We start from the raw sequence: 17,865 nt of genomic DNA on the forward strand, positions 1-17,865 counted from the left end.
TTCGTATGTGTGTTGTTCCATCCACCAAACAGTGATGACTCCATCTACATCTCACTGTCTGATAATATGGACCAACGTCTATCTACTCATCCCAACTCTCTCTTCCTCATATGTGGGGATTTCAATTGTCATCATGCCAGTTGGCTGGGTGTGGGTACCTCGCGCATCGTAGCGAGGGGCCACAGCAAAGGACTTCTGCGACTCATTGGGACTGACACAATCTGTCAATTGCCTGACCCAGATCTCAGCCAACGGAGCATCATCTCTTCTACACTTGGTTATGACAAACTTCCCTGCAAATGTCTGCTGCTCTTCTGCTCCAATCGGTTCTCCTGATCATTTGCTTGTTAAAGTGGACATCTCTCTGGCCATTCTCAGAGAGCCTCCTCAGCGCCGACGAGTCTGGCATTTCACTCAGGCTGACTGGCACGGTCTTCAAGCAGCCATCAAACATCTGGACTGGTCTCCCATCTCTATGCCTCTGACATCAACTCTTCCTGGGAATTCTTCCAAAGTAAATTGCTCTCGCTCATGCACAGATTTATCCCATCTTGTCTTCAGTTGTCTTACCCTTCCTCCCGTCCATGGTGCACTGAATCTTGTGGTGAGGCAGTTGCTATGAAACAACTTGCCTTTGCCTCCTGGAAGGCAAATCCAACTGAAGGCAATCTCGGTTCCTTCCACCAAGTTCGGATCAGGTGTGTGTCTACCCTCAGGAGAGCCAGGAAGCACTATCTCTCCACACTCAAGAATGAACTCTCAAACCTCTCTCCTTCCTCCAAATCCTGGTGGCGTCTGGTCAAATCCGTTTCTGGTTTGTTCCCCCTCCATCCTCTCCCTTACCTCAAATGGCTACACAGTTGACACCGCACGTGACAAAGCCGAATGCCTCAACTCTGTGTTTGCCTCAAAATCTTGTGTCCCAAACCCATCTCTCTCTGTTCCCACCTTTCCCCAGTCGAACCCAACTGCTCCTGGACTCTGTATCCTTCTCTCCTGACAAGGTGGAGAAGTTTTTATCAAACCTCGACTGATTCTGCAACTGGACCAGATGGCATCAGCCCTCGGGTCCTAAAATCCTGCTCTGCCTTCTATCTCACCCTCTCCCTGTTCTCTTCACCCTCTCTTTTGCTCAAGGTCTTCTGCCATCTGCTTGGAAATCAGCAAACATTACCTCCTTCAAATTCTGTTTTCTTTCCTGAAATCTCATGTGGTGTCCATGTTGTTTATCCCGTGTACCCCGCCCCAGCCCTCTCTCTTCCAAAGATCTCCCGATTTCCATGTTCTCTACTGTTGTTGTGCTTCCCTCTCTCCCCCCCCCCCCCCTCTTGTCTCCCGCTCCCTTCATTTTCTGTTTCATTTTTGTTTCTGTTTATGACCTCCGCCACCAATGGTGGATGGACGTTGTTTTCACCATTGTCCGTTTGTTTGTTTGTGAACAAAATATCTCAAAGTTGTGGATGGATTCGGACGAAATTTGTCAGAGATTGGGCTGTCAGAGATAGGATTGGCCAACCAGGTGCTCTGGGCTGGTGCTCCTGCCTCACAACTAGCTCGTCTTCACGCTGTTGAAACAAAAGCGTTCAGAATCATTGGAATCTCCCGCGATGACGCTATCTCCGAGGGCCTTTCACTTAATCACCGCAGGCAGGGTGGTGGTCTTTCTGTCTTCTATCGACTCCTCTCCGGCCTTGCTCCCCCAGCTCTCTCTGGGCTCTGTCCCCCAAATATTCCTGCAGGTCGCACAAGATCTGCCTGCAACCCTCTTATGGTTAAACTGCCAAAATCAAGACTCTCTGCTCACCTTCACTCCTTCATTCCTCTTTTCTCCCGCCTCTGGAACAAATTCCCTCACTCTCTTCAATCCCACTCCTCCCTCCAGGTCTTTAAAAGGGCTGTTCACTACCATCTCTTATCTTCCCCAATCCAAAACCATAATCTTTTCTACCCCCGCTAATTTCACCCCAAATACACTTTTTTGAGGTGACTTTTGACTTCTTTCCTGGAAGTCCTTGGTGTCCTTGCGTTTTATACCTATCCTGCCTCCCCCCAGGCCCTCTCCCTCCAAAAACATCTCCCGATGTCCCTGCTCTCAAATGTTGTGTTTGTGTGCTTCCTCCCCTTCTCTCCCCATCTTGTCGACCGCTCCCCTTTTTAGCCGCGTCACAGACGCTGCTAATAGAGTGCCCTCTGCTGTTGTTGTTGTTGTTGTTGTTGTTCTTCTTCTTGTTCTTGTTCTTGCAGAGAAGACAAAACCTCAAAGCTCCACCCATTCTGGGAACCATAGCTCCACCCATTGTGGGAGAGGCTTCATATAAACAAATATCCACCATTTTATTAACTCGCATAGCTTTGAGGCCTGTTTTGTAGGCCCGTGGTGTCTTCCTCTCTCACACAGTTTTATTTCAAATCAAATTCGATATATCATTTCATTTTTCACAGTCGCTAACATAGTTTTAGACTCGGTTAAAAAAAAACGGGAAGAAAATCCGATGAAAGTTGCCCTTTATAGAACGAAATGAATTCTCAAAGGCCTGTAACTTCAAGTCCATTGCGATATATTTTGTTTAAATCGCGGCATGGTCAGTCATACACCGCCCGAAATAACAGACGGGAAAATGCCGAGATATATTAAAAATTCGTCCATTTGATGACAATCGTCACGATGAAATATTTAATTTATACGTCGTCACAATAATGTGGAGAGAGGAGCATAGCTTCGTTCACGTGTCGCCACACACGGGAAATTGCCGAGATATATTTTGTTTAAATCGCGGCATGGTCGGTCATACACCGCCTGAAATAACAGACGGGAAAATGCCGAGATATATAAAAAATTCGTCCATTTGATGACAATCGTCACGATGAAATATTTAATTTATACGTCGTCACAATAATGTGGAGAGAGGAGCATAGATAGCTTCGTTCACGTGTCGCCACACACGGGAAATTGCCGAGATTTTTTTTTTTTTAATCGCGGCATGGTCAGTCATACACCGCCTGAAATAACAGACGGGAAAATGCCGAGATATATTAAAAATTCGTCCATTTGATGACAATCGTCACGATGAAATATTTAATTTATACGTCGTCACAATAATGTGGAGAGAGGAGCATAGCTTCGTTCACGTGTCGCCACACACAGGAAATTGCCGAGATATATATATTTTTTTATCGCGGCATGGTCAGTCATACACCGCCTGAAATAACAGACGGGAAAATGCCGAGATATATTAAAAATTCGTCGCCACACATGGGAAATTGCCGAGATATATTTTCACTTTGCACAAAAATAACATCAAGTGATCGAATCAATAGGAATGTCCTGTGCCTATAACATCGACGTTATAGGCACAGCTGCATCTAGGCATTGTGTAACATCGACGCGGCTTTTGTTTTAATTAAAACTTTTTGTACTTGTTATATACTTTGTTTGCTTGCTTGTTTGATTTGTTTGTTTGATAAATGTTAGCTCTTTCACGAGCCTCGACTCTGTATACAAAAAAAGAAAAGAAAAAAAAAAGAGATGTTGCGTATGTGACAACGACGAAATGATTAGATTTTGGTGAAGATCTGGATTCGTATCCGACTACTATAAATTGTTAAAAGTGATTCTTCACCATTGGGAGATTGGGCCAAAAACGATACATAGCAGGATATCTGTAAAATCTCTCTCTAATCAGGATATCTCGAAAACGTTGTGGACGGATTTGGACGAAACTTGGTGCACCGGTTGTGTGTCTGACAAGGAAGAATCTATTCGATTCTGGTGAAGATCTGAATATGGATTCGGATATGAGACTTATTTAATTTTTTACGTGATTCTTCACCATTGAGTGATATGGCCAACCAGGTGCTCTCTACTCAGTTCCGTTCAGGTGTTTTTATGTGTTGCTCTTGGACGAGCTTCAACTTTGTATCCAAAAAGAAGCCTTCATTCATATCGGTAAAATCTGCTCGCTCGCCCTCCTGAAAAAAAAGAGAACGACATCAGGACACATTCACCAAACTGCAACAAAAAGCACACATACTTGTCAACAATGGCTTCATTCAACACAACAATGTATAAGAGGCGAGAAAATGATTTAAACGAAGCAAGGTGTGGTGTGTTGAAAGAACATTGAAACATTCACATAAACCGAACCCACTGAAGAAACTGAAGGGTATAGACAGGAGCATTGTCTCCCCATGTATGAGGGAGCTACACTAACATGTTCAGAGAGTCACAGACAGGAGCATTGTCTCCCCATGTATGAGGGAGCTACACTAACATGTTCAGAGAGCCGCAGACAGGAGCATTGTCCCCCCATGTATGAGGGAGCTACACTAACATGTTCAGAGAGCCGCAGACAGGAGCATTGTCCCCCCATGTATGAGGGAGCTACACTAACATGTTCAGAGAGCCGCAGACAGGAGCATTGTCTCCCCATGATTAAGGGAGCTACACTAACATGTTCAGAGAGCCGCAGACAGGAGCATTGTCTCCTCATGTATGAGGGAGCTACACTAACATGTTCAGAGAGCCGCAGACAGGAGCATTGTCCCCCCATGTATGAGGGAGCTACACTAACATGTTCAGAGAGCCGCAGACAGGAGCATTGTCTCCCCATGTATGAGGGAGCTACACTAACATGTTCAGAGAGTCACAGACAGGAGCATTGTCTCCCCATGTATGAGGGAGCTACACTAACATGTTCAGAGAGCCGCAGACAGGAGCATTGTCCCCCCATGTATGAGGGAGCTACACTAACATGTTCAGAGAGTCACAGACAGGAGCATTGTCTTCCCATGTATGAGGGAGCTACACTAACATGTTCAGAGAGCCGCAGACAGGAGCATTGTCTCCCCATGTATGAGGGAGCTACACTAACATGTTCAGAGAGCCGCAGACAGGAGCATTGTCTCCCCATGTATGAGGGAGCTACACTAACATGTTCAGAGAGCCGCAGACAGGAGCATTGTCTCCCCATGTATGAGGGAGCTACACTAACATGTTCAGAGAGCCGCAGACAGGAGCATTGTCTCCCCATGTATGAGGGAGCTACACTAACATGTTCAGAGAGCCGCAGACAGGAGCATTGTCTCCCCATGTATGAGGGAGCTACACTAACATGTTCAGAGAGTCACACATGTGCCATGGTGGATACAAACCAGATAATTCAGGATCCGGATGGAGATAGTGGGTCCAGAAGTCTGATGGCAGACAGAAGCTCTCAAATGTTTCATTCATTTTATCATTCAATGTGAATCCTCCGTTTTGTTTATTTTATCATTTGATGCGAAGAGTCTCCCGCGATGAAGCTGATTCTGATGTTTGCAGCCTTAAATAAAGAGAATAAAAGTCTATGATGTTTGTTTACGAGAGAAGAGAGAGTAAAGCTCGGCCAGTAGTGATAGTTTGAGTGAGACAAAAAGGAAAACCCAGCAATACTGACACGGAGAGTGTAAGATGGTTCCGGGCACCACTTTATCGCTCCTAAGTTTGGATGGCATTAACACCCTGGGCGGTTGCTGTCTACAACCTCCAACCTACAACCTACGGAATATTCCTCTGTGCTCTGTCCCCCAATATTTCTTTAGGACGCACAAGATCTGCCAGCAACCCTCTTATGGTGAAATTGCCAAAATCAAGACTCTCTGCTCACCTTCACTCCTTCATTCCTCTTTACTCCCGACTCTGGAACAAACTCCCTCACTCTCGTCAATCCCACTCCTCCCTCCAGGTCTTTAAAACAGCTGTTCACCACCATCTCTTATCTTCCCCAATCCAAAACCTTGATCTTTTCTACCTCCGTTTCTACACATCAAATCCACCCCCCTTCAATCTCCAACGTCATTCCTGAAATTCCTGGTCGTGTTAATTTGCTTTATACCGTGTACCCCTCCCCCCACTTCCACCGGCCCTCTTCCTTCCACAGATCTACCGGCGTCCCTATTCTCCTCGCCCCCTCTTGTCTCCCGCTCCCTTCATTGTATGTTTTATGTGTCTGTGCAAGTTTCCATGTTTAATGTGTTCGTTCTTACACGAGCCTCGATTCTGTATACAAAAAAAAGAGTTGTGTTCCTCTAAATTCCGAATAAAACCTCGACAGATCGCTAAATCATTCATTCGGCATTTTCAATAACTTTGGTCAAAAGCGAATGATTCATAAGTTATGAACCCCGACTGATATAAGATCTATATATGTATATGTATATGTATATTTAAGGGGTCTTCAATCCCATTGGTCTGCAACTGCATGAACGCCTTCTAAACACCACGATACTCTTACTTTTTTTTAAAAATGGCCGCCTTGTACGTTTGGGAAAAGGCCGCTTTATCTAGTTATCAATAAGGGCTTCTTGATCAGTTTTGGTCGAAGTGAAATTGTTCTTACATTCGCGATTCCGACTGATATGAGATCGGAGGATATTTTGTCATCGTTTTCATGTTTGGGCTCGAAAGTCTAATTAGAGCGCTAATTAATGCCGTTCCTGAGCCCCTTTGGCCCCCAGGAAGTAATACGTTCTTTTGATACATATTTTTGAACAGGATGTCAAGATCTATCACATGGTGAGAACTATATGCTTGTGCACCAAACTCTAATCAAGACCGATTTTGGCACCCTTTTTCAAGGTGCCAGGACCCCTTGAGTCTACCTTGCGACACGCACTAGACCATCACCATTTATACCCTGGACAGGTCAAACCTTTTTTGTGTGTGAGAGTCTAATTAAAAACCTGTGGCCTGTCAGACTAGAAGCTTTAATATCATTGAATTTAAACTGATATGCATAAAATTTACTTGTAAAAATTACTACGGTATCCAGGTAAAGGTAATAAAGGAATCCGTCGTCAGTAACACCAGCAGGATGGTTCAAGGATTGAGCCATGATTGTGTACTAAATTGTTGAACAATGTGATCAAATTGGTGTTTCAGCATTAGGCTTAGAATACAAAGTGACCTACAAAAGTGAACACCAAACTACATGTTAAATGTCATCCAAGGACATCAGAGAATAATGGAAAAGACATATGTAGTGCCCAAGATAAGGACACGGCCTTGTTCAAATGTGGATTCTAGGAAAAAGCAATTTCGGAGAGACCCCGCAGCTCGTATTTCGCTCTCAGTTGCATCAGCAGATGAAAACGTAACTTCAGAAACACTGATTGCTTCCGACTGGACTCTGATCTCTCTCTCTCTCCAACAAATGGGCAGAAAATCAATCAATCAATGAACCCATCAATTAATTAGATTGACAAATGTTTATAATTATAATTCTTGTGATTAATAAGTTGCAAGCTGCTGCCATCACACCAAGCATCATCTTAGTAACTCACTAACATCACTCCAAGCATCATCTTAGTAACTCACTAACATCACACCAAGCATCATCTTAGTAACTCACTAACATCACACCAAGCATCATCTTAGTAACTCACTAACATCACACCAAGCATCATCTTAGTAACTCACTAACATCACACCAGGCATCATCTTAGTAAATCACTAACATCACTCCAAGCATCATCTTAGTAACTCACTAACATCACACCAAGCATCATCTTAGTAACTCACTAACATCACACCAAGCATCATCTTAGTAACTCACTAACATCACACCAAGCATCATCTTAGTAACTCAATAACATCACTCCAAGCATCATCTTAGTAACTCACTAACATCCCACCAAGCATCATCTTAGTAACTCAATAACATCACACCAAGCATCATCTTAGTAACTCACTAACATCACACCAAGCATCATCTTAGTAACTCACTAACATCACACCAAGTATCATCTTAGTAACTCACTAACATCACTCCAAGCATCATCTTAGTAACTCACTAACATCACACCAAGCATCATCTTAGTAACTCACTAACATCACTCCAAGCATCATCGTAGTAACTCACTAACATCACACCAAGCATCATCTTAGTAACTCACTAACATCACACCAAGCATCATCGTAGTAACTCACTAACATCACACCAAGCATCATCTTAGTAACTCAATAACATCACACCAAGCATCATCTTAGTAACTCACTAACATCACTCCAAGCATCATCTTAGTAACTCACTAACATCACTCCAAGCATCATCTTAGTAACTCACTAACATCACACCAAGCATCATCTTAGTAACTCACTAACATCACTCCAAAGAAGTTGCTGATACTCCAAAGAACGGTTACAGTTCGCATTCCCATTGGAAAATGGGGCTGCAGTTGTGTTCGTTTCAGGAAGAGAAAAATGTTGGTGTTAAAGTCTGAGATACCATTTTGTAGGTGAGATCAGCAAATGTCAAGATGTTTGTGCTTTTTCTTGTTGAACTGTAATATGATGTTTTGTTTTGAGTGTAACACATCTCCGCGTGGCCTAGTCACTGTCGATAAAAAAAAAGTTACTAAAACGAGTTTTCTTTTTGTATTTTAAAATGTCACGTGAGCCCAGAACCCTATTACTGCGAAGCAATGGATTGCAAATGGAAATAGCCCTTGGAGATGTGCCTGGGCGAACACGGCCTGGCCCTCCATTCCCTGGCCCTCGGGGAACATGCCTGTTGTTTTGAGGCCCTTATCATTGGTTTTTCCAACGACGGTTGGGATAATAAATGAGTTCGAGTTTGTAATCAAAAAGCCTGAGCAGTGCACACATGCTTGGTTAAACATGGAGGATGGAAGAAGGATGGAATGCAAGTAAAGGACTGTGCTTACGTGCTTGAGAATGCACAGCAAGGATTTGAACATTGTCAAGAATCCATCAATCAATCAATCAATCCCATAATCAGTTTTTGATTGTTCTGATGCACTCACATGTGTAGCCTGATTGTGCTGATGCACTCACATGTGTAGCCTGAATGTTCTGATGTACTCACATGTGTAGCCTGATTGTGCTGATGCACTCACATGTGTAGCCTGATTGTGCTGATGCACTCACATGTGTAGCCTGATTGTTCTGATGCACTCACATGTGTAGCCTGATTATGCTGATGCACTCACATGTGTAGCCTGATTGTTCTGATGCACTCACAAGTGTAGCCTGATTGTTCTGATGCACTCACACGTGCAGCCTGATTGTTCTGATGCACTCACATGTGTAGCCTGATTGTTCTGATGCACTCAAAAGTGTAGCCTGATTATGCTGATGCACTCACATGTGTAGCCTGATTGTTCTGATGCACTCACATGTGTAGCCTGATTATGCTGATGCACTCACATGTGTAGCCTGATTGTTCTGATGCACTCACAAGTGTAGCCTGATTGTTCTGATGCACTCACAAGTGCAGCCTGATTGTTCTGATGCACTCACATGTGTAGCCTGATTGTTCTGATGCACTCAAAAGTGTAGCCTGATTGTTCTGATGCACTCACATGTGTAGCCTGATTGTTCTGATGCACTCACATGTGTAGCCTGATTGTTCTGATGCACTCACATGTGTAGCCTGATTGTTCTGATGCACTCACAAGTGTAGCCTGATTGTTCTGATGCACTCACAAGTGTAGCCTGATTGTTCTGATGCACTCACATGTGTAGCCTGATTGTTCTGATGCACTCACATGTGTAGCCTGATTGTTCTGATGCACTCACAAGTGTAGCCTGATTGTTCTGATGCACTCACAAGTGCAGCCTGATTGTTCTGATGCACTCACATGTGTAGCCTGATTGTTCTGATGCACTCAAAAGTGTAGCCTGATTGTTCTGATGCACTCACATGTGTAGCCTGATTGTTCTGATGCACTCACATGTGTAGCCTGATTGTTCTGATGCACTCAAAAGTGTAGCCTGATTGTTCTGATGCACTCACATGTGTAGCCTGATTGTGCTGAGGCACTCACATGTGTAGCCTGATTGTTCTGATGCACTCACATGTGTAGCCTGATTGTGCTGAGGCACTCACATGTGTAGCCTGATTATTCTGGTCATTAGATCACGTCATTGAAAACATCAGACCATGCCGCAACATTCTAAATTCCCGATAATAAAATTGACTTCCGTGAGGGTGTCGGGGTGGGGGAGGAGCAGCGTGGGCAATATCGCAAGTCACAAAACCCCTTCGAAGGTGGGGGTGGGGGGGGGGGGGTGCAGGGGCATATTGTTTAGTAATATCATTAATAAGTGTTGTAATTACTCCCGCCAGGGATTAATGCATTCGCCCGTGTCTGTGTGTGTGTGTGTGTCTGTGTGTGTGTGTGTGTGTGTCTGTGTGTGTGTGTGTGTGTGTGTGTTCGTGTGTTTGTGTGTGTGTGTTCGTGTGTTTGTGAACAAGATATCTGGAAAAGTTCTGAACGGATTTGGATGAAAGTTGCTGGGATGATTGCCCTTGGGATAAGGAAGAATTGATTAGTTTTTGGTGAAGCTCAGGATATTATTCCGGATCCAGGATTTTTTTGGGGGAATTTTTTTGGGAAAGTTTTTTTCTGTTTTACTGCATTAAAGCTTTTATTCTTATTCTTAAATGATGTTTTTCTCCTCTAATTCCGAGATATATCAAAATAAATTATCTGACATTTAGGGCCTACTTTGTTTTTCATTTATTGTTTTGGGGAGAGGGGATGTTAAACAAAACGTATTATTCCAACTAAACCCACGGCGGGAGTATGCGCTCTACTGAGTGGCGTTATAGTTTTAATGAGAAGCGGCTTTGGAAAAACATGAAAAATGTCTTGGAAGAACTCCACGGAAGCGGCAGCAAGGGTCATACAATTCTCCCTTGTGGGGTATACAGACTACAGTAGATCTACGATGGGGAGCATTCATCAAAGTGATAAGCATGGACGGTTTATTTTTTATTTTTTTATGTTTAAGGCTCCAGGCACGGACCATATAGCCTTCAGATGCCAGCCTTCAATAAAATAGAAGAACACCAGATGATGAAAAGTGTATGACCTTTGTTTGCGAGAAAGAGATTGAAGCTAGGCCAGTAGTGATAGTTTGAGTGAAACAAAGTAAGAGCAGCAATCCTGACACGGAGAGTGTAAGATGGTTCCGGGCACCACTTTATTGCTCCTAAGTCGGTAGTACTACCCTGGGTAGTACTACCCTGGTAGGACGGTAGTACTACCCTGGGCGGTTGCTGTCTACAACCTACTACCTAAAGATTCTTTCAAATTCCTTTCAGTTTTGTGTTAAACAGCATTAGCGATTGTTTAAAAAGGTAATCATTCGTGTTTGTTGGTTTATAATATTTTTCCCTCTGGTAGGGGCCGCTGCCCCCACAAAAACGGCACGATAAGCGATTTATACACGGAAACAATGTGTTTGTTCAAGGAGGGAAAAGCCCTTGGGGAGATGGGATATTATAAGTACAAATATTGTTTTGTAATAACATTAACATCATGCTATTATCATTAGTTTGTTATTACAAGCGGCCTTGGAGAAACTCCACGACAAAGCTATCGTGACACAGATATACACCTCAACACGCAACCCCAAACCCCCTTGGGGAGGGGAGCAAATGAATGTGCTACAACCTTCATTGTGTGATCCTGATTCCTCCTGTCTGATGACATTGTGTGATAAAAAATAATGATGACGTCATCGCTCACGTGGTTTGGCCACCATATTTGTTTTTAACACAAAAGCCTTAAAAACCACTGAAAACACATCCTGGTGAGGGCCTGCGATCTCTGATTTCTCTTTCTTGGTGTTACGTGTGCACTGTATCCACCATCTTTACATCATTAGTGTTATTTGTACATTGTATCCACCATCTTTACTATTATTTGTACACTGTATCCGCCATCTTTACATCATCAGTGTTATTTGTACACTGTATCCACCATCTTTACTATTATTTGTACACTGCATCCACCATCCTTATTGTTATTTGTGCACTGTATCCACCATCCTTATTGTTATTTGTACACTGTATCCACCATCTTTACTATTATTTGTACATTGTATCCACCATCCTTACTGTTATTTGTGCATTGTATCCACCATCCTTATTGTTATTTGTACACTGTATCCACCATCTTTACTATTATTTGTACATTGCATCCACCATCCTTATTGTTATTTGTGCACTATATCCACCATCCTTATTGTTATTTGTACATTGTATCCACCATCCTTACTGTTATTTGTACACCGTATCCACCATCTTTACTATTATTTGTGCACTGCATCCACCATCCTTATTGTTATTTGTGCACTGTATCCACCATCCTTATTGTTATTTGTACACTGTATCCACCATCTTTACTATTATTTGTACACTGCATCCACCATCCTTATTGTTATTTGTGCACTATATCCACCATCCTTATTGTTATTTGTACATTGTATCCACCATCCTTATTGTTATTTGTACATTGTATCCACCATCCTTACTGTTATTTGTGCACTATATCCACCATCCTTATTGTTATTTGTGCACTGTATCCACCATCCTTATTGTTATTTGTGCATTGTATCCACCATCCTTATTGTTATTTGTGCACTGTATCCACCATCCTTATTGTTATTTGTGCACTGTATCCACCATCCTTATTGTTATTTGTGCACTGTATCCACCATCCTTATTGTTATTTGTGCACTGTATCCACCATCCTTATTGTTATTTGTGCACTGTATCCACCATCCTTATTGTTATTTGTACATTGTATCCACCATCCTTATTGTTATTTGTGCACTGTATCCACCATCCTTGTTATTTGTGCACTGTATCCACCATCCTTATTGTTATTTGTGCACTGTATCCACCATCCTTATTGTTATTTGTACATTGTATCCGCCATTCTTATTGTTATTTCTACACTGTATCGACCATCCTTATTGTTAATTGTACATTGTATCCACCATTCTTATTGTTATTTGTGCACTGTATCCACCATCCATATTGTTATTTGTGCACTGTATCCACCATCCTTATTGTTATTTGTGCACTGTATCCACCATCCTTATTGTTATTTGTACATTGTATCCACCATCCTTATTGTTATTTGTGCACTGTATCCACCATCCTTATTGTTATTTGTGCACTGTATCCACCATCCTTATTGTTATTTGTGCACTGTATCCACCATCCTTATTGTTATTTGTGCACTGTATCCACCATCCTTATTGTTATTTGTGCACTGTATCCACCACCCTTTTTGTTATTTGTGCACTGTATCCACCACCCTTATTGTTATTTGTGCACTGTATACACCATCCTTATTGTTATTTGTGCACTGTATCCACCATCCTTATTGTTATTTGTACATTGTATCCACCATCCTTATTGTTATTTGTGCACTGTATCCACCATCCTTATTGTTATTTGTGCATTGTATCCACCATCCTTATTGTTATTTGTGCACTGTATCCACCATCCTTATTGTTATTTGTGCACTGTATCCACCATCCTTATTGTTATTTGTGCACTGTATCCACCATCCTTATTGTTATTTGTGCACTGTATCCACCATCCTTATTGTTATTTGTGCACTGTATCCACCATCCTTATTGTTATTTGTGCACTGTATCCACCATCCTTGTTGTTATTTGTGCACTGTATCCACCATCCTTATTGTTATTTGTGCACTGTATCCACCATCCTTATTGTTATTTGTGCACTGTATCCACCACCCTTATTGTTATTTGTGCACTGTATCCACCATCCTTATTGTTATTTGTGCACTGTATCCACCATCCTTATTGTTATGTGTACATTGTATCCACCATCCTTATTGTTATTTGTGCACTGTATCCACCATCCTTATTGTTATTTGTGCATTGTATCCACCATCCTTATTGTTATTTGTGCACTGTATCCACCATCCTTATTGTTATTTGTGCACTGTATCCACCATCCTTATTGTTATTTGTGCACTGTATCCACCATCCTTATTGTTATTTGTACACTGTATCCACCATCCTTATTGTTATTTGTGCACTGTATCCACCACCCTTATTGTTATTTGTGCACTGTATCCACCATCCTAATTGTTATTTGTGCACTGTATCCACCATCCTAATTGTTATTTGTGCACTGTATCCACCATCCTTATTGTTATTTGTGCACTGTATCCACCACCCTTATTGTTATTTGTGCACTGTATCCACCATCCTTATTGTTATTTGTGCACTTTATCCACTATCCTTATTGTTATTTGTGCATTGTATCCACCATCCTTATTGTTATTTGTGCACTGTATCCACCAGCCTTATTGTTATTTGTGCATTGTATCCACCATCCTTATTGTTATTTGTGCACTGTATCGACCATCCTTATTGTTATTTCTACACTGTATCCACCATCCTTATTGTTATTTCTCCATTGTATCCACCATCGTTATTGTTATTTGTGCACTGTATCCACCATCCTTATTGTTATTTGTGCACTGTATCCACCATCCTTATTGTTATTTGTGCACTGTATCCACCACCCTTATTGTTATTTGTGCACTGTATCCACCACCCTTATTGTTATTTGTGCACTGTATCCACCATTGTTATTTGTGCACTGTATCCACCATTGTTATTTGTGCACTGTATCCACCATTGTTATTTGTGCACTGTATCCACCATCCTTATTATTATTTGTGCACTGTATCCACCATCCTTATTGTTATTTGTGCACTGTATCCACCATCCTTATTGTTATTTGTACATTGTATCCACCATCCTTATTGTTATTTGTGCACTGTATCCACCATCCTTATTGTTATTTGTGCACTGTATCCACCACCCTTATTGTTATTTGTGCACTGTATCCACCATCCTTATTGTTATTTGTGCACTGTATCCACCACCCTTATTGTTATTTGTGCACTGTATCCACCACCCTTATTGTTATTTGTGCACTGTATCCACCATCCTTATTGTTATTTGTACATTGTATTCACCATCCTTATTGTTATTTGTGCACTGTATCCACCATCCTTATTGTTATTTGTGCACTGTATCCACCACCCTTATTGTTATTTGTACATTGTATCCACCATCCTTATTGTTATTTGTACATTGTATCCACCATTCTTATTGTTATTTCTACACTGTATCGACCATCCTTATTGTTATTTGTACATTGTATCCACCATTCTTATTGTTATTTGTGCACTGTATCCACCATCCTTATTGTTATTTGTGCACTGTATCCACCATCCTTATTGTTATTTGTGCACTGTATCCACCATCCTTATTGTTATTTGTACATTGTATCCACCATCCTTATTGTTATTTGTGCACTGTATCCACCATCCTTATTGTTATTTGTGCACTGTATCCACCATCCTTATTGTTATTTATGCACTGTATCCACCATCCTTATTGTTATTTGTGCACTGTATCCACCACCCTTATTGTTATTTGTGCACTGTATCCACCATCCTTATTGTTATTTGTACACTGTATCCACCATCTTTACTATTATTTGTACATTGTATCCACCATCCTTACTGTTATTTGTGCATTGTATCCACCATCCTTATTGTTATTTGTACACTGTATCCACCATCTTTACTATTATTTGTACATTGCATCCACCATCCTTATTGTTATTTGTGCACTATATCCACCATCCTTATTGTTATTTGTACATTGTATCCACCATCCTTACTGTTATTTGTACACCGTATCCACCATCTTTACTATTATTTGTGCACTGCATCCACCATCCTTATTGTTATTTGTGCACTGTATCCACCATCCTTATTGTTATTTGTACACTGTATCCACCATCTTTACTATTATTTGTACACTGCATCCACCATCCTTATTGTTATTTGTGCACTATATCCACCATCCTTATTGTTATTTGTACATTGTATCCACCATCCTTATTGTTATTTGTACATTGTATCCACCATCCTTACTGTTATTTGTGCACTATATCCACCATCCTTATTGTTATTTGTGCACTGTATCCACCATCCTTATTGTTATTTGTGCATTGTATCCACCATCCTTATTGTTATTTGTGCACTGTATCCACCATCCTTATTGTTATTTGTGCACTGTATCCACCATCCTTATTGTTATTTGTGCACTGTATCCACCATCCTTATTGTTATTTGTGCACTGTATCCACCATCCTTATTGTTATTTGTGCACTGTATCCACCATCCTTATTGTTATTTGTACATTGTATCCACCATCCTTATTGTTATTTGTGCACTGTATCCACCATCCTTGTTATTTGTGCACTGTATCCACCATCCTTATTGTTATTTGTGCACTGTATCCACCATCCTTATTGTTATTTGTACATTGTATCCACCATTCTTATTGTTATTTCTACACTGTATCGACCATCCTTATTGTTAATTGTACATTGTATCCACCATTCTTATTGTTATTTGTGCACTGTATCCACCATCCGTATTGTTATTTGTGCACTGTATCCACCATCCTTATTGTTATTTGTGCACTGTATCCACCATCCTTATTGTTATTTGTACATTGTATCCACCATCCTTATTGTTATTTGTGCACTGTATCCACCATCCTTATTGTTATTTGTGCACTGTATCCACCATCCTTATTGTTATTTGTGCACTGTATCCACCATCCTTATTGTTATTTGTGCACTGTATCCACCATCCTTATTGTTATTTGTGCACTGTATCCACCATCCTTGTTGTTATTTGTGCACTGTATCCACCATCCTTATTGTTATTTGTGCACTGTATCCACCATCCTTATTGTTATTTGTGCACTGTATCCACCACCCTTATTGTTATTTGTGCACTGTATCCACCATCCTTATTGTTATTTGTGCACTGTATCCACCATCCTTATTGTTATTTGTGCACTGTATCCACCATCCTTATTGTTATGTGTACATTGTATCCACCATCCTTATTGTTATTTGTGCACTGTATCCACCATCCTTATTGTTATTTGTGCATTGTATCCACCATCCTTATTGTTATTTGTGCACTGTATCCACCATCCTTATTGTTATTTGTGCACTGTATCCACCATCCTTATTGTTATTTGTGCACTGTATCCACCATCCTTATTGGTATTTGTGCACTGTATCCACCATCCTTATTGTTATTTGTACACTGTATCCACCATCCTTATTGTTATTTGTGCACTGTATCCACCACCCTTATTGTTATTTGTGCACTGTATCCACCATCCTAATTGTTATTTGTGCACTGTATCCACCATCCTAATTGTTATTTGTGCACTGTATCCACCATCCTTATTGTTATTTGTGCACTGTATCCACCACCCTTATTGTTATTTGTGCACTGTATCCACCATCCTTATTGTTATTTGTGCACTTTATCCACTATCCTTATTGTTATTTGTGCATTGTATCCACCATCCTTATTGTTATTTGTGCACTGTATCCACCAGCCTTATTGTTATTTGTGCATTGTATCCACCATCCTTATTGTTATTTGTGCACTGTATCGACCATCCTTATTGTTATTTCTACACTGTATCCACCATCCTTATTGTTATTTCTCCATTGTATCCACCATCGTTATTGTTATTTGTGCACTGTATCCACCATCCTTATTGTTATTTGTGCACTGTATCCACCATCCTTATTGTTATTTGTGCACTGTATCCACCACCCTTATTGTTATTTGTGCACTGTATCCACCACCCTTATTGTTATTTGTGCACTGTATCCACCATTGTTATTTGTGCACTGTATCCACCATTGTTATTTGTGCACTGTATCCACCATTGTTATTTGTGCACTGTATCCACCATCCTTATTATTATTTGTGCACTGTATCCACCATCCTTATTGTTATTTGTGCACTGTATCCACCATCCTTATTGTTATTTGTACATTGTATCCACCATCCTTATTGTTATTTGTGCACTGTATCCACCATCCTTATTGTTATTTGTGCACTGTATCCACCACCCTTATTGTTATTTGTGCACTGTATCCACCATCCTTATTGTTATTTGTGCACTGT

The sequence above is a fragment of the Myxine glutinosa genome, chromosome 7 (assembly GCF_964187855.1).
Source record: "Myxine glutinosa chromosome 7, kmMyxGlut1.1, whole genome shotgun sequence".
Taxonomy (NCBI): Eukaryota; Metazoa; Chordata; class Myxini; order Myxiniformes; family Myxinidae; genus Myxine; species Myxine glutinosa.